We start from the raw sequence: 16,143 nt of genomic DNA on the forward strand, positions 1-16,143 counted from the left end.
CTTTCCCAAAGTTAAGGTTAAATTTCGTTTCCGTTAACTTATGTTTTTGGGGATGGTCCTTTGTCCTAGATAGCTATCTGACTTAGTGTTGGAAATTTCTAAAATGTGCTTTGGCTTATTGTACAAATGAGTTTGAGATATAATAAAAGATAAACAAAGTCAAGGGCACTGTTTTCTAGCCTCACCCCTTCATTATACATATACACACAAACTTAAATGTGTATATATGTGTGCATATATAATTTTTATATAACACAAATTAATGTTTTATATAAATTATTTTATACTTGTGGTCGTTTGTCCTTCATTCTTGAAGAGGACCATGACATCGGGTGATGTTATGACTTGCAGTTAATTGGATTTAAGTGAGGGAGGGCTATGCAAAATCATTAGCCTTACTCGGTCCTCCAGAGGCATCTGGGTCCAGTGGCATACATTAGGACGATTGGAGGTGGCCCCAGATGTTTTAAGGCAATTGGGGTTAAGTGTCTTTTGCCTGGGGTCAGCTAGTAAGTGTCTGAGGTAAAATTTGAATTCAGGTCTTCCCAAGTTCAGGGCTAGTGCCATATATATATGTGTTTATATATGTATATATATATGTGTGTGTGTATACATGTATGTATGTATATATACATATACATACACATCCATCCATCCATCCATCCATATACATACACACACATAAATGAGGCAATTTGAAGACAGAAAGCACTCCTAACTAGGGGGTTGTAGGAGGTAACAGAGTATATTTCAAGCAAGGAGAACTACCTATGTGAAGATCAAGATGTGGGAGATAGAACATGGAATTTGGGGAATAGGAAGTCAACTAGTTTGCCTGAAATTTAGAGTTCATGATGGGGAGTAATATGAAAAAAGTCTATAAAGGGAGGCTGGAACAAGATTGTATTTGGCTTCAAGGCTACCAGTTGCTTCTGGATGAAAATATAAACTCCTACATTTGTGTCTGGAGTTTTTGCTTCTACAGTAGAATGTAAGCTCCTTGAAGGAAGTGACTCTTTCACTCTTGTCTTTGTGTCTGAGAGCTAGCACTTTGCCTGGAATGTAGGAAGTGCTTATTTAATGCTTGTTGATCGATAAAATGGTCTTTATCCTCCAGAGGGGCACAAACTGCCCTTGACAATTAGAGTACCCCACTGGAGTTGTTCCTTTGTTTCCTCCCAAGCAGGAAAAGAACAATGGGATTAATGCCAACCCGGTTTACCTTGACTTTTACCAGGTGTCAGTGAAGTACACATTTTAGTTTATTCCTCCTTGTCATGGGTTTGAGCCTTGTTCTTGTTAATCACAACACCACGAGACTTATATGAAAACCAGGTTTATTACAAGAGAAATGAACATGCATCTGGAGCTCAGCGAGTTCCCAGTCCTTACAAAGTTTTTATATTTATAACAGTACAACAAAAGGAGGAGGAGAAAATGGGAATGGACATGGCATGGGAGGGGAAAGGTACGGTAACTCCTCTCAAAGGGGAGGAGCAAAGCAATGGAAAACCTGCATTCTTTTCCCTTGGGAACCAGTAAACCATAAAGGTTGGAGGGTCCCCTTATCTGCAAAGCATCCCAGTTGCAAAAGCATTTTTCCTGGCCTGGCACAAGCTAGCTGTCACCTGTTTTGCCTCTCAAGAACACACAGGAAATCCAGCTTATGGTACAGAGCTTCATCCTTGACATCCTTGACATCCAGGGTCTTGTAACGATTGGAATGACGCCACCTGCTGGAGACTTACTGTAGAAGAGTTCTGCCCATGAAGCGAAGGTCTTTGAGGGCAAGACCAGCCTAACTCTTGCTAAAGCTTATAATTTATTGGCGACCACTCATTAGATATTTTAGACAGACTAGCTAGAATTTTAACCCTGAACAGTCTCCTGCATGCTTTGGGTACATAGTTTCTGGAAAACATGACAACTCAAAAAGACAAGTTTAAGAGCCTCTTTAACAGCCTTTAAAATTGCTTCTCAGCCCAATCTGCTTAAACCAGGAGTCTTCTTGTGCTGCGGGTCTTCTGCTGCCAGCTTGAATATTATAGTGCCTCCTACCACTCCACTGCATTGCAGCTGCCTCTTTTCACTTGCTTTCTCCACCCTGTATGATCCATCTTTTCAGCTTTCTTAAATTCCTCGGGTGTTTAAACTAAAGTGAATTTGAGTTAGTGCCATAGCAGTGGAGAAATTAAGCTTTATGCTTTGGCTGGGGATTTCTTTTTTTTCTTCTTCTTCTTCTTCTTTTTTTTTTTTTGCAGGGCAATGGGGGTTAAGTGACTTGCCCAGGGTCACACAGCTAGTAAGTGTCAAGTGTCTGAGGCCGGATTTGAACTCAGGTACTCCTGAATCCAGGGCCAGTGCTTTATCCACTGCGCCACCTAGCTGCCCCTAAACAAATTCTTACAGTGGTAATGTCTAAAGAGTATATAATGTCAGAATCCTCAGTCCATCTTCACTGTCAGAAGATGGGTAACGTGATCCATTATTGCATTGTAAGGAATTAATTAAGATTTGGAGTTTTTATAACCCCATCTTTGCTTCATCATGGTCAGACTGAAAAGATGCAAGATTTAAAAAGCCTAAGAGAAGATGGGTGTGTACTTTAAGAGATTATGGAACAAACAACACAAAGGACATTTATTGAATCAAAGTATCAAAATTAAGTACCTAAGCCCCATCTGGAGTTCTCCCATGCCCACATGGGCCTGGCCAAATTATAATGGAGACAGCTTAGGGGAGTATGTTAAACCAATTAGAGACTCAGCCTGGCTATAGAACCACCCTTCCTGTGAGAGAGGCAGGAAGGGGAGGAAAGTTTTCTGAGAGAAAAGGGGAAGGAAGGTAGACAGAGGAGCTGTTGGTGTTTGACCTTCAGACAAAAACAGAAGAGACTACACAGCTAATTCTCCTTAGAGCTACAGATTTTGGGTGTTGGTGAGCTTGTGTTTTTAGAGACAAAGCTAGCTCTTTGGCGCTGTCTAGGCTGGAGGCAGGTTTGGGGTGCCTGGGGCCTTTTTACCCCAGAGATTTAGATTCTTTCTCATTGTCCCTGGCTCTATTAACCTCACTTGTGTTTCGAATCTGTTCCCATTAATAAACCTGTTTTGTTTTTGAAAGAGGCTGTTTCTTTTCTTACCCCAGTATTAAGGCGAGCTACCCAATGAACTCTTCCCATACTAAATTTGGCTCTTACAGCATTGATCAGAGTTCTTAATTCTTATAAAATTGTTCATTTTTATAGTGTTGCTGTTCTAGTATAAATTGTTCTGCTCACTTAACCTCTGCATCAGTTCATTCAAGTCTTCTAGGTGTGGGGACCAATTTTTAATTGGGGAGTGTTAGCTAAGCGGCTCACTGCAATATTAGGGCAAGGAAGGAGACCAGCAGCCTCCCTCAAAGCAGAGCAGGATTTATTTAACAAGAACGAACTTAAAAAACAAACAGGATCAGTAGGATTAAGGGAAAGGAAATAAAATGGGGAAAGGGAAATTATACAACCTGAAACCACTGCTCAGGATTCAGCTGAGAATACACAGCAGTGTCTTCCAGCTTCCAGTTAGAATGCCGGAAAAAAAAAAAACTCCCTTCTTCCCAGCATATCCCACATAGCCCCCAGCCAATTGGCTGGCTGCTCTGATAGTCACATGACTGCCCTCACTAGGCTTCCAATCATTATAATTTTGTCAGGCCCATGTAGGTGTTGGGTAGTGGTGATGATGTGAGGTGCCAGCGCCATGGCAACAGCTACAACTAGTGGGTAGAGCACTGTGCGGCTTGCAGAGCCCCAGACCAGTGCACGCCGCGGTTTTTCTTTCAAATTCTAGCTAAAAGATGGGGTCATAAAAACCTCAAATAACATTTAATTCTTTACATAGGTTTTCTGAAACCACCCCATTCATTATTTTTTTAGACAATATACTATTCTCTTACATACATATGCCATAATTTATTCAATCTTTCCTCAGTTGATTGGCAGCCCTTTTAGTTTCCAGTTATTTGCCACCATGAAAAATAACTGCTATAAATATTTTTGTACATTTGTCCTTTTCCACATTCTTTGATCTCTTTGGACAAGTGGATGTATCATTGGGTCAAAGGGTACACATATTGTAGTAACTTGTTGGGAATGATCCCAGATTGCTTTTCAGAAGGGCTGGGTCCAATATACAGTTCTACCAATATTAAATTAAAGTTGCCTGTTTTCCCACAGACCATCCAACATAAATAATTTTTCTTTTTTTTGGTCAGCTTTGCTATTCTTAGAAGAGTGCAGTAGAACATCACAGTTGCTTTAATTTACATTTCTCTATTGGTAATTTGGAATGTTTGTTTTTTCCATGCAGCTATTGATAACTTGAATTTCTTCCTTAGAAACTGCCTGTTCATATATCCTTTGTCCACTTGTCAGAGAGAGATCACAGGATTTTGGCATTTGTTCTTTAGTTTTTCATCATAAAATCATGTTTACCATATTGCATATTAAGCATACTATTATAAGCTGTTAATCTTTTCTGTCTAGCCTTGAGTAGAGCTCATAAGGTCTCTTTTTAAGAATTTTTAGATCTAACTTTTATTTGTGTGAAAAGTGTTTAGTAATTGTGTTCATATAGTTCCTGGGATTTTCTTAGCTGGTAGACTCCCAAGTATTTTTTATTATCTACTATTATTTTAAGTGGAATTTCTCTTTCCATCTCTTGCAGCTAGAGTTTGTTGGTCCTATATAGAAATGCTCATGGTGTGGGTTTATTTTATATCCTGCAACTTTGCTAAAATTGTTAATTATTTCAAATAGTTTTTTAGTTGATTCTCTGGGATTCTCCACATATGCCATCATATTATCTGCTGAGTGATAGTTTTATTTTCTCATTGCCTAGTCTAGTTCCTTCAGTTTCATTTTTTCTCTTATTACTAAATAGCTACGCTTTCTAGTATTATATTGAACAAAAGTGATGATAATGGGCTTCCTTGCTGTACCTGTGATCTTACTGGGAAGGCTTCTAGCTTATCCTTGTTTTAATACTTGCTGTTGGTTTTAGATAACTACTACTTATCATTTTAAGGAAAGCTCCATTTATTCCAATGCTCTATAGTGTTTTAAAAAATAAGAATAGGTGTATTTTATCAAAAGTTTTTTTGTATCTATTAAGATAATCTCATGATTTCTATTGGTTTTGTTATTGATACGGTCAATTATGCTGATAGTTTTCCTAATATTGAAATAGCCTTGCTTGGCATAAATCACATCTGTTCATAATGTTGATTTTTGTGGCGTATTGCAGTAATTTCCTTGCTAGGATTCTATTTAAATTTTTTTGATCGATATTCATTAAGGAAATTAGTCTATAGTTTTCTCTCTCTGCTTTTGCTCTTTCTGGTTTAGGTCATAAAAGGAATTTGGTAATACTCCTTTGTTTTTCCAATTAATTTATGTAGTATTGGAATGAATTGTTTTTGAAGAGTTTGATAGAATTCACTTGTAAATTGATCAGGTTCTGGGGATTTTTTCTTAAGGAGCTCATTGATGGTTTGTTTAATTTATTTTTTAACGTGGGGTTATTTAAGTATTCTACTTCCTCTTCTGTTATTCTAGGAAATTTATATTTTTTATAAATATTCATCCATTTCACTTAGATTGTCAGATTAATTGGTATATATAATTGGGCAAATAGATTCTATTTTGCTTCAGTTTCCTCTTCATTGATCGTGAATTCACCATTTTCATTTTTGATGCTAGTAATTTAGTTTTCTTTTTTAAAAATCAATTTAACCAATGGTTTATCTATTATACATGTATATATGTTTTTTTAAAACCAGCTTCTAGTTTTTATTTATTAATTCAGTGGTTTCCTCATTTTCAACTTCATTAATCTCTCCTTTGATTTTCTGGATTTCTAATTTGGTGTTTAATTAAAGATTTAAAATTTGTTGTATTTCTAGTTTTTTTTTAGTTGCATACCGAATTTATTGATCTGTTCTTTCTTTCTTTATCTTACTGATATGTTTAGAGATATGAATTCTCCCCTAATTACTGCTTTGGTGGCATCCCATAAATTGTGATGTTATTTGTTGTCATTCTCTTTAATGAAATTTTGGATTGTTAATATAATTTGTTCTTTGACTCACTCTTTATAGATTATTTAGTTTACAATTAATTTTCTTTTTGTAAAAAAACTATTTGATATTTTATTTTTCCCCAATTAAGTGTAAAAATAATTTTTAACATTTGTTTTTAAATTTTGAGTTCCAAATTATCTCCCTCCCTACTCCCTCCCCCATCCTTGTTGAGAAGGCAAACAATTTGAAATAGGTCATACAAGTGTAGTCATGTAAAATATATTTCCATATTAGTCATGTTGTAAAAGAAAACATAGACCAAAATAAAAACCCAAGAAAAATAAAGTAAAAAAAATATGCTTTGATCCGTATTTAGAATCCATCATTTCTTTTTCTGCGGATGGATAGTATTTTTCATCAGTCCTTCAGAGTTGCCTTGGATCATTGTATTGCAGAGGCTAGCTAAGTAATTCACAGTTGATCATCTTAAAATATTGCTGTTATTGCGCACAATATTTTCCTGGTCCTCTTCATTTCATGTAAGTCTTTCTAGGTTTTTCTTTTTCACTTAATAGTATTTTATTTTTTCCTGATTACATGTAAAGATAGTTTTCAACATTCATTTTTGTAAGATTTTGAGTTCCAGAATTTTTTCCCTCCCTCCTTTCCGATATAGGTTATGCATATACAATCATGTTAAACATATTTTTACATTATTCGTGTTGTGAAAGAAGAATCAGAACAAAATGGAAAAACCATGAGAAAGAAAAAATTAAAAGAAAAACACAAAAAAAGGGAAAATAATATGCCTTGATCTGCATTCAGAGCCCATAATTCTGTCCTGGATGTGGAGAACATTTTTCATCATGAGTCTTTTGGTATTGTCTTGGATTATTATATTGCTGAGCAGAGCTAAGTCTATCATAGTTGATTATCATATAGTGTTGCTGTTAGGGTATATAATGGTCTCTTGGTTCATCTCATTTCACTCAACATGAGTGTGTATAAGTCCAGGTTTTTGTGAAATCTGCCTGCTCATCATTTCTTATAGCACAATAATATTCTATTGCATTCATATACCACAACTTATTCAGCCATTCCCTAGTTGATGGGCATCCCTTCAATTTCCATTTCTTTGCCACCACAAAAGAGCTGCTATAAATAGAATTGTACATGTGGGTCCTTTTCTCTTTTTTATGATCTGTTTGGGATACAGATCTAGTAGTAGTATTGCTAGGTCAAAGGGTATGCGCAGTTTTATAGCCCTTTAGGCATAGTTCCAAATTGCTCTTCAGATGATTGGATTAGTTCACAACTCTACTAACAATGCATTAGTGTTTTGCTTTTCCCAAGTCCCATCCAACATTTGTCATTTCCCTATCCGTCCTATTAGCCAGTCTAATAGCACCTTAGAACTGCTTTGTTTTGCATTTCTCCAGTCAATAGTAACTTAGAGCATTTTTTCATATGACTAGATAGCTTTGATTACTTCATCTGAAAACTGACTTCACATGCTTTGATCATTTATCAGTTGGGGAATGGCTCTTATTTTTAAATTTGACTGAGTTCTCTATTTATTTGAAAGATGAGGCCTTTATCAGAGTAACTTGCTTCAAAATTTTTTCCACAGTTTTGATTGCTAACTCTATTTCCCTCCATCCTATTCTCCCATTTATTCTTTTCTCTCTCTTTCTTTTCACCCTCTCCCTTATCAAAAGTGTTTTGCTTCTACCACCTCCCCCATCTGCCCTCTTTCTATCAGCTCCACTCTCTTCTTTTATTCCCTTCCCCTCCTTCTTTCCTGTATAGTAAGGTAGATTTCTGTATCCAGTATATATTATTCCCTCTTTGAGTTTGTTCCTATAAGAGTAAGATTCAAGCATTCCCTGTTACTTCCCCTATCTTCCCCTCCACTGTAAAAGCTTTTTTGTTTCCTCTTTTATGTGAGATAATTTACCCTATTCTACCTCTTCCTTTCCCTTTCCCCCATGCATTCTTCTTTCTCACTCTTTAATTTTATATTTTTAGATATTATACCATCATATTCAACTGACACCTATGCCCTCTCTCTTTACACACACACACACATACACACACACACACACAAACTTCTAACTGCTCTAATAATGAAAAAGTTCTTATGAGTTGTAAGTATCACCTTCCCATGTAGGAATGTAAAAAGTTTAACCTTATTAATTATTAAATTAAACCCTTTCCTATTTACCTTTTTATGCTTTCCTTGAATCTTGTATTTGAAAGTCAGATTTTCAATTCAGCTTTGGTGTTTTCATCAGGAATACTTGAAAGTCCTCTATTTCATTGAATGACCATTTTTTATCCTTTGAAGGATTATACTCATTTTTTTTGAGTACTTGATTCTTTCTCCTTTGCTTTCCAGGATATCCTCTTTCAAGTCCTCCACTTCTTTAATGTGGAAACTGCTGAATCTTGTGTGATCCTGATTGTGACTCTATGATATTTGAACTGGTGTTTTTTTGTTTTTTTCTGACCACTTGCAATATTTTCTCTTTGACCTGGGAGTTCTAGAATTTTGCTGTAATATTCCTGGCAGTTTTCATTTAGAGATTTCTTTCAATAGATGATAGGTGGATTTTTTTGTGTGTGGGGAAATGGGGGTTAAGTGCACTACTACTTACAAACTTTGTATATTCTTTGTATGTATGTATGTAGCTGTTTTCATGTTGTCTCCCCCATTAGGATGTGAACTCTTTCAGTGTAGGGACTGTTGGGGTTTTTTTGTTTTTGTTTTTGTTTTTGTTTTTTGTATCCCTAGCACTCAGCCTAGTTCTTGGCACATAGTGTTTAATTATTTAATAATTAATTAAATTAATTAATTAATAATCATTGATGATGATGTCAAGTTTTATTAGGAGACCCATGATTCTATGATTTCCCAAACCCTAGTAAGGGGGGAGATTCTTTAGTTATTCAGATAATATGATAGGAAACTTTATTGATATCCTTGGATGTATGGTGGGCATTTGATTATGGTACCTATGATAATGGGAATCACAGCAATTTCCTACAACCCATGGGATTCCACATGGTTGTATTGTTCAACCCCTGGCCTCCAGTTCCTTACTTCAGTGGATAGGACTAGTTACTACAACTGGTAAATGCTTAATTATTTATAAACCCTTGTACAAGGAGATATAACTTTGGGAAAAGTCCTTGGTTCTATAGCCATTTCTTTTCCTAACTCTTCTGTTTCCTTTTTACTTCTCTTCTACTCTGATTGTTCTCTCCTGAGGCCTTGATGGAATCATCTGCTTGCTTCCTATACAACTTTTATTTCTTTTTCTTGTTTTATTGCTTTACCTAGCATTTTTAGCACTGCATGAATAGTAATAGTGATAATGGACATTCTTGCTTTAATCTTGATCTTATTGGAAAAGATTCTAGTTTATCCCCATTACAGGTAGTACTAGTTCTTGGTTTTAGTTACTACTTAAATTTTAGGGAAAACTCCATTTATTCCTAAGCATCCTAGTGTTGTTGTTTAACAAGAATTGGTATATATTTTGTCAAAAGCATTTTCTGCATCTATTGATATAATAATTTAATTATTGTTTTGTATTAATATGATAATTTATGTTTATAGTTTTCCTAATATTTAAACAATTCTGTATTCCTGGTATAAATCCATCCTGGTAATCAGGTATGATCTTTCTGATATGTAGCTGTAGTCTTCTGGAGATAATATTTTATTTTAAATTTTTACATCAATATTCATTAGAAATATTGATCCAGGGGCAGCTAGGTGGCACAGTGGATAGAGCACTGGCCCTGGAGTCAGGAGGACCTGAGTTCAAATCTGGCCTCAGACACTTAATACTTACTAGCTGTATGACCCTGGGCAAGTCACTTAACCCCAATCGCCTCACCAAAAAACAAAACCAAAAACAAACAAACAAACAAAAAAAGAAATATTGATCCATTCTTTTCTTTCTTTCTTTTGACTGCATTTGATTTGGGTATTAAGGTCATATTTAATCATAGAAAGATTTTGTTAGGATCCTTTTCACCTTATTTTTTCCAAATAGTTTATATAGTATTATAATTAATTGTTTTTGTTATAATTTGCTTGTAAATCTAAATGGTCCTGGGGTTCTTTTCTTTGAGAGTTAATTGATTATTTTTTTCCATTTCTTTTTAAAATGTCAATATATTGAGAATTTATCACCATCTACCAGTTGATTTGGAAACATTAGGCAGCTTATTCTTTATCAACATGGTTCATTTTGAGTGGTTCCATGAAAATTTTCTAATTCTCCACAGTTTGGAATTGGCCATGACCAAATTTTGAAGTGGCATAGATAAACTTGGAGTCAGTATTCTCCAAGGTGCAACATTTAGTCTATACCAGCTGAGAGTTTCATAGGGTAAGGACATGCTTCTTGGTAACAGCCTTTTAGCATGATAAAGTCATTGGTCACTTCACTATAGTAGACATATCCTCTCAGAGGATTAATACTCTTGTCATACAGATAATAATCAGTGGTTGTATTGTTTTTGATGTTTCCCAGCTTCATCTCTTAGTCCTGGCCAATCTTGTAGATTGTTTTGTTGATTTCAGTGTGGTGGTGATTAGCCTGTTTGATCAGCCCAGACCACAGAGAATGCCTCATGGGCAGGGTACCAAGCTCCAATACAGGCCACTTTATGCCTCTTTAGGTATTGGTGGGTTTTTCAGGGCAGCTTCATTGTATGTCAGTGGCTAGTGGCACCTTTGTAACCCTTGCCCTTGGTCACTCCAATGAAATCAATCATCACATTTTGCCCAAAAAAGCTTTGCTACCAGTTCAACTAGAAGAGATGAAGAAAGATTTTAATAAGTGTTTAAATTTCAGGGAGATGGAGGGTAATGAGGTCAAGTGTCTGAGGCCAGATTTGAAATCAGGTCCTCCTGAATCCAGGGCCAGTGCTTTATCCACTGTACCACCTAGCCACCCCTAAGTGTTTTTAAATGAAATGAGACTGATGGAGGAAAAAATGTAGCAGAAATTAGAGCTATTGAAGAAAGAATTGGTAAGGAAATTAAACCTGAAAATTAGAATGGACTAAATGGAGGCTAATGACTCTTTGAGACAATAAGAAATATTAAAACAAAGTCAAAATATGGAAAATAAAAACTGTAAGGTATTTCATAGCAAAAACAACTGACCTGGAAAACAAATTGAGGAGGGCTAATTTAAAAATCACTGGACTACCTAAAAGCCATGACCCCCCAAAACAAAACAAAACAAAACAACAAAACTATACATTTTATTTTAAGAAATCTCAAAAGAAAGCTGCCTAGATTTCTTAGAATCAAAGGGCAAAGTTGAAAAAGACTCTACTGGTCACGTTCTGAAAGAAACCCTCAAATGAAAGCTCCTAGGAATAGTGTAGCCAAAGTCCAGAGTTTCCAATTCAAAGAAAAAATATTGCTGGCAGTCAGAGAGAAAGAATTTAAGTACTGAAGAATGAGTCAGATCACTCAGTTTAGCAGCCACCAGTATAAGGGAGGAGAGCTTGGAATATGATAATACAGACAGCAAAGAAGTTAGGCTTACATTAAAGAATAGCTTGCCCTGCAAAACTGAGTAGAACCCTACAAGGGAAAAAAAATGGAATTTTAATAAAATTAACTTTTAAGCATTCCTAATAAAAAGACCAGAGTTGCAAAGAAACTTTAAAGTACAAACATCAAGAGTCAAGAGAAACATAGAATTGTAAACATGAATAAACAATCACGATGGACTAAGTGTGAATAAATTGTTTACATCCTAATATGGGGATATGATACTTATATCCCCTTCGAATCCTGTCATCAGCAGTCATAGAAGGAGTCTAATTAGACATTGGGCTTGGGAATGGTTTTATGTCTTTTTTTTTTTTTGGTGTGGCAGTGAGGATTAAGTGACTTGCCCAGGGTCACACAGCTAGTAAGTGTCAAGTTTCTGAGACCGGATTTGAACTTAGGTCCTCCTGAATCCAGGGCTGGTGCTTTATCCACTGCACCACCTAGCTGCCCCAGTTTTATGTCTTGATGATCTTAAAAGATGGAGAGGGAGAAGAAAAGGAATCCTTTGCCTGGATTGGTGCTGGGGGCAGGGGGGTGGGGGGTAAGTTTGGTGGTAGAAAGATAAAGAAAGTGATCTTATATAATCCAGGTGTGCAAGTAGAATTCTATACAAAGAGGAAGGGATGAAGGGGACAAGTGACACTTGAACATCACTCTCATCTGAACTGGTCAAAAGTGGGAAGATGCACACATAGTTGGGTATATTAACAAATATAAATAAATAAATAAACAGGAGGGAAAGAAGAGAAAAATAGAATTAGAGGAAGGGCAGATTAAGGGAGGAATTAGTCCTAAGCAAAACAAACTCTTAACTAAGGGTGTGCAAAAACATTTATAGCAGCTCCTTTTTTTAGTGGCAAAGAATTGGAAACTGAGGGGGTGCCTGTCAATTGGGGAATGTTTGAACAAGTTATGCTACATAAATATGGTGGAATACAAAGTGCAGTGAGCAAGCTGCTAGCTGCTGAGGCCTTAAAACAAAAGCCAGTGATCAGGTCAGCACAAGAAGCTTAGGATAGTGCCCCCTGTGCCTCATAATGAGAAGAGCCCAACTTTAAAAGGCATGCAACAGGCTAAAATATGAATAAGAAACAGAAAAGAACCCTCACTATAGAAAGCTATTCAGGTGTGGTGCTGAATGAAGACCAAAACACAACCTCAGAAAAGGACAACAGTGTTAAAATACCTATGTGTAAGCTTCAGAGGGGAAGATGAGTTGGTCTTGAGACCAAAAAGCCCTCTTGGAAGAACTCAAAAACGAGTTTATAATTCAAGTAAAAGAGGTAGAAGAAAAATTGGAAAAAAAGAAATGGGTTATGCAAGAGAGTCAATAGCTTGTAAAAAGGACAAAAATTGACCAAAGAAAACAATTACTTAAAAAATACAATTGGCCAAATGGAAAAAGAGGTGCAAAAATTGACCACAGAAAATAATTCTTTAAGAATCAGAATTGGGCGGACAGAAGCTAATGACTCAATGAGACATCAGAAAGCCGTGAAGCAGAATTAAAAGAATGTAAAAATAGAAGAAAATGTAAAATCCTTCCTTGGAAAAAAATAACAAGCCTGGAAAATAGGTTGAGATGGGACAATTTAAGAATTATTGGACTACCTGAGGCTCATGTTAAGAAAATTAGCCTAGATAGCATATTTCAGAAAATTATCAAGGAGAACTGTTCCAGTGTTATAGAACCAGAGGAAAAAATAGTCATTGAAAGAATCCACCAATCACGTCCTGAAATGGACTCCAAGAGGAAAACTCTAAGGAATATTGTAGCCAAATTCCAGAATTACCAGGTAGAGGAGAGAATACTGCAAACAGGCAGAAAGAAACAATTTAAATATCAAGAAACAACAATCAGGATTATACAAGACCTGGCAGATTCAACATTAAAGGATCAGAGGACTTGGAATATGATATTCTTTAAGGCAAATGTGATGTTTAAAATCTAAATTGTGGGGGGCAGCTAGGTGGCGCAGTGGATAGAGCACCTGCCCTGGAGTCAGGAGTACCTGAGTTCAAATCCGGCCTCAGACACTTAACACTTACTAGCTGTGTGACCCTGGGCAAGTCACTTAACCCCAATTGCCTCACTAAAAAAAAAAACAAAAACAAAAACAAAAAAAACCTCTAAATTGTGGTCGCCTTAAATCAGAAGCTTCAGCTCCAGTCTAGCCTAGAGTTCCAGCCTGGTTGGGTTCTTCCTGAAGTCCTCCTCCACGAGCCTGCTTTAATCAGGAACACACTAGCAAGCTGTTTGTGGAAGTTTTTTATAGATCTGGAACAGAGGCTGTCCTTACACACTGCTTCAAGGTGATTGGTTGGTGTCATCCAAATCCATTGGCTTTGAAGGTGTTCTCAGGTTGAGTTCACAGTCTAGTTTCTGAGAATACCCTCTTAAGGGATATCCAGGTGTGATTACAATCCAATTAACTTGAAGTAGGCTTAATCAGCAGTCAATCACTCTCACTTGATTCAATCAGTATAGATTACTCTCCAGGTAGGTCTTTGAGTATCTTCTAAATCCCATTATTTCATCACACAAAAGAACTGGGATTTCAACCAAGTATGTACTACCCAGCAAAATTAATCATAATCTTTCAGGTAAAAAGATGGATATTCAATGAAATAGGGGACTTTAAAACTTTACTGATGAAAAGTCCAGAACCAAACAGAAAATTTAGTCTTTAAACACAAGACTCTAGAGAAGCAGAAAAAGGGAGAACATGAAAAACAAAACAAAACATATAATTCAATAAAGTTAAAATATTTACATTCCTATAGATATCTTTACAAGAAGATATTTGTAACTATTAAGAACTATATCTGGCTTTTTTCCCTCTGGGACTCTCTATGCATGCTCCCCTCACCCTCTTGGCTCAATATATTGGATAACTATGAAACGTACCTTGCCCTCTAAAATTGTGAAGTAAGGGATTTTTGGAAGAAAAAGATTAAAAAAAAATTTCCACAAGAAATCAAGATCAATGTCTGCATCCCTGAAAAGTATTACTGCCAAGATCAGACTAATGAGATTAAGCATTTCACATTTTTAAGATGGTGGAGGAAAGGCAGTGAGTGCTCAGAGCTCCTGACACAATCACTCCAAAAAACTCCAAATAATGCCCTAAGACAATTCCTGGAGCAGCAGAACCCACAGAGGGACGGGTTGAGACCATTTTCTACCCAACGATGGCTTGCAGGTTCAGTGGCGGTTTGGGGGGGGGGTGCTCTGCTGTACTGGGGTGGGAGTGGAGCCCAACCCCACAGTTGTGCTGACACAGATCCAGCCCCAGGAAGGCTACCCCAAAGAAATTTACCCCCAGAGTCTCTGAATCAGCCCAAACACCAATGTCTTCTGAAACTGAGCTCATGGTCTGGTAAGAGGGTCAAGAGATTGGCTGGGGAGACAAGAGTCTCTGCTAGAGCTGAGGTGGAATTTGGTTGTTCTACCCAAGCTGCTGGGAACCAGGATGCAATCTTGAATGGTGGGTCCAGGTGGGAGAGGGGTGCAGACTCACTGGAGCTATCAACCCAGGAAAACAGAATTTTGTTTCCTGGTTGAAGAGAAAGTAGGCTCAGGGTTATTTACAGACCAGAGCATAGGCCATGCAAATGAAGAATCTGCTATTCCTTACATTGTACCACCTTGAACCCCCTGAAGCTTGGGACAGTGCAGCCTGTAAGTACTGCCACACTTTAAGAAGATGTTAAAAGTCAAGAAATAGGTTAGGAAAATAAGCAGACAGAAAAAACTATGGAACATAGTTTCTTTAGTGACAAGGAAGATCGAGTTGCACCCTTGAGGTGCAGAAGAGGATAGCAACATCAGGACTCCTACATTCAAAGCTTCCAAGAAAAATATGAATTGGTCACAGGCCATGCAGGTGCTCAAAATGACTTTGAAGATAAAGTAAGAGAGGTAGAGGAAAAAATGGGAGTTATACAGGAAAGTCATGAGAAAAAAAGTCAACAGTTTGAAAAGCCAAATGGAAAAAAAAGCTCTCTGAAGAAAATAATTGCGTAAGAATTAGGATTGAACAAATGGAAGCTAGTGACTTTATGAGAAACCAAGACACAATAAAACAAATCCAAATGAATAAAAAAAAATAGAGGGTAATGTGAAATATCTTCTTGGAAAAACAGCTGACCTGGAAAATAGATCCAGGGGAATTAAATAGAAAATTCTTGGACTACCTGAAAACCATGATCAAAACAAGAACTTAGACATCATCTTCCAAGAGATTGTCATGGAAAATTGCCCTGACATTTTAGAAACAGAAGGTTAAATAGAAATTGAAAGAATCCACCAGTTACCTCCTGAAAGAGATCTCAAAATGAAAATGTCCAAGAATATTACAGCCAAATTCCAGAGCTCCCAGGTCAAGGAGAAAATATTGCAAGGAGTCAGAAAGAAACAATTCAAGTGGTATGGCGCCCCAATCAGGATAGCACAAGATCTAGCAGCTTCTACATAAAGGATCAGAGAGCATGGAATA

The 16,143-nt window shown here is 36.7% G+C and overlaps 1 protein-coding gene and 1 pseudogene across 1 annotated transcript in view; one reads left to right on the plus strand and one right to left on the minus strand.

Moving 5' to 3' along the window:
- The window catches only part of LOC122753085 (phospholipid-transporting ATPase ABCA3-like), a 265,236-nt gene that overhangs the window by 21,587 nt on the left and 227,506 nt on the right, over nt 1-16,143 (plus strand). The gene's annotated exons all lie outside the window — the stretch shown is intronic.
- On the minus strand, nt 10,295-15,018 carry LOC122727722 (annotated as a pseudogene).

The sequence above is a fragment of the Dromiciops gliroides genome, chromosome 1 (genome assembly GCF_019393635.1).
Source record: "Dromiciops gliroides isolate mDroGli1 chromosome 1, mDroGli1.pri, whole genome shotgun sequence".
NCBI classification, from domain to species: Eukaryota; Metazoa; Chordata; class Mammalia; order Microbiotheria; family Microbiotheriidae; genus Dromiciops; species Dromiciops gliroides.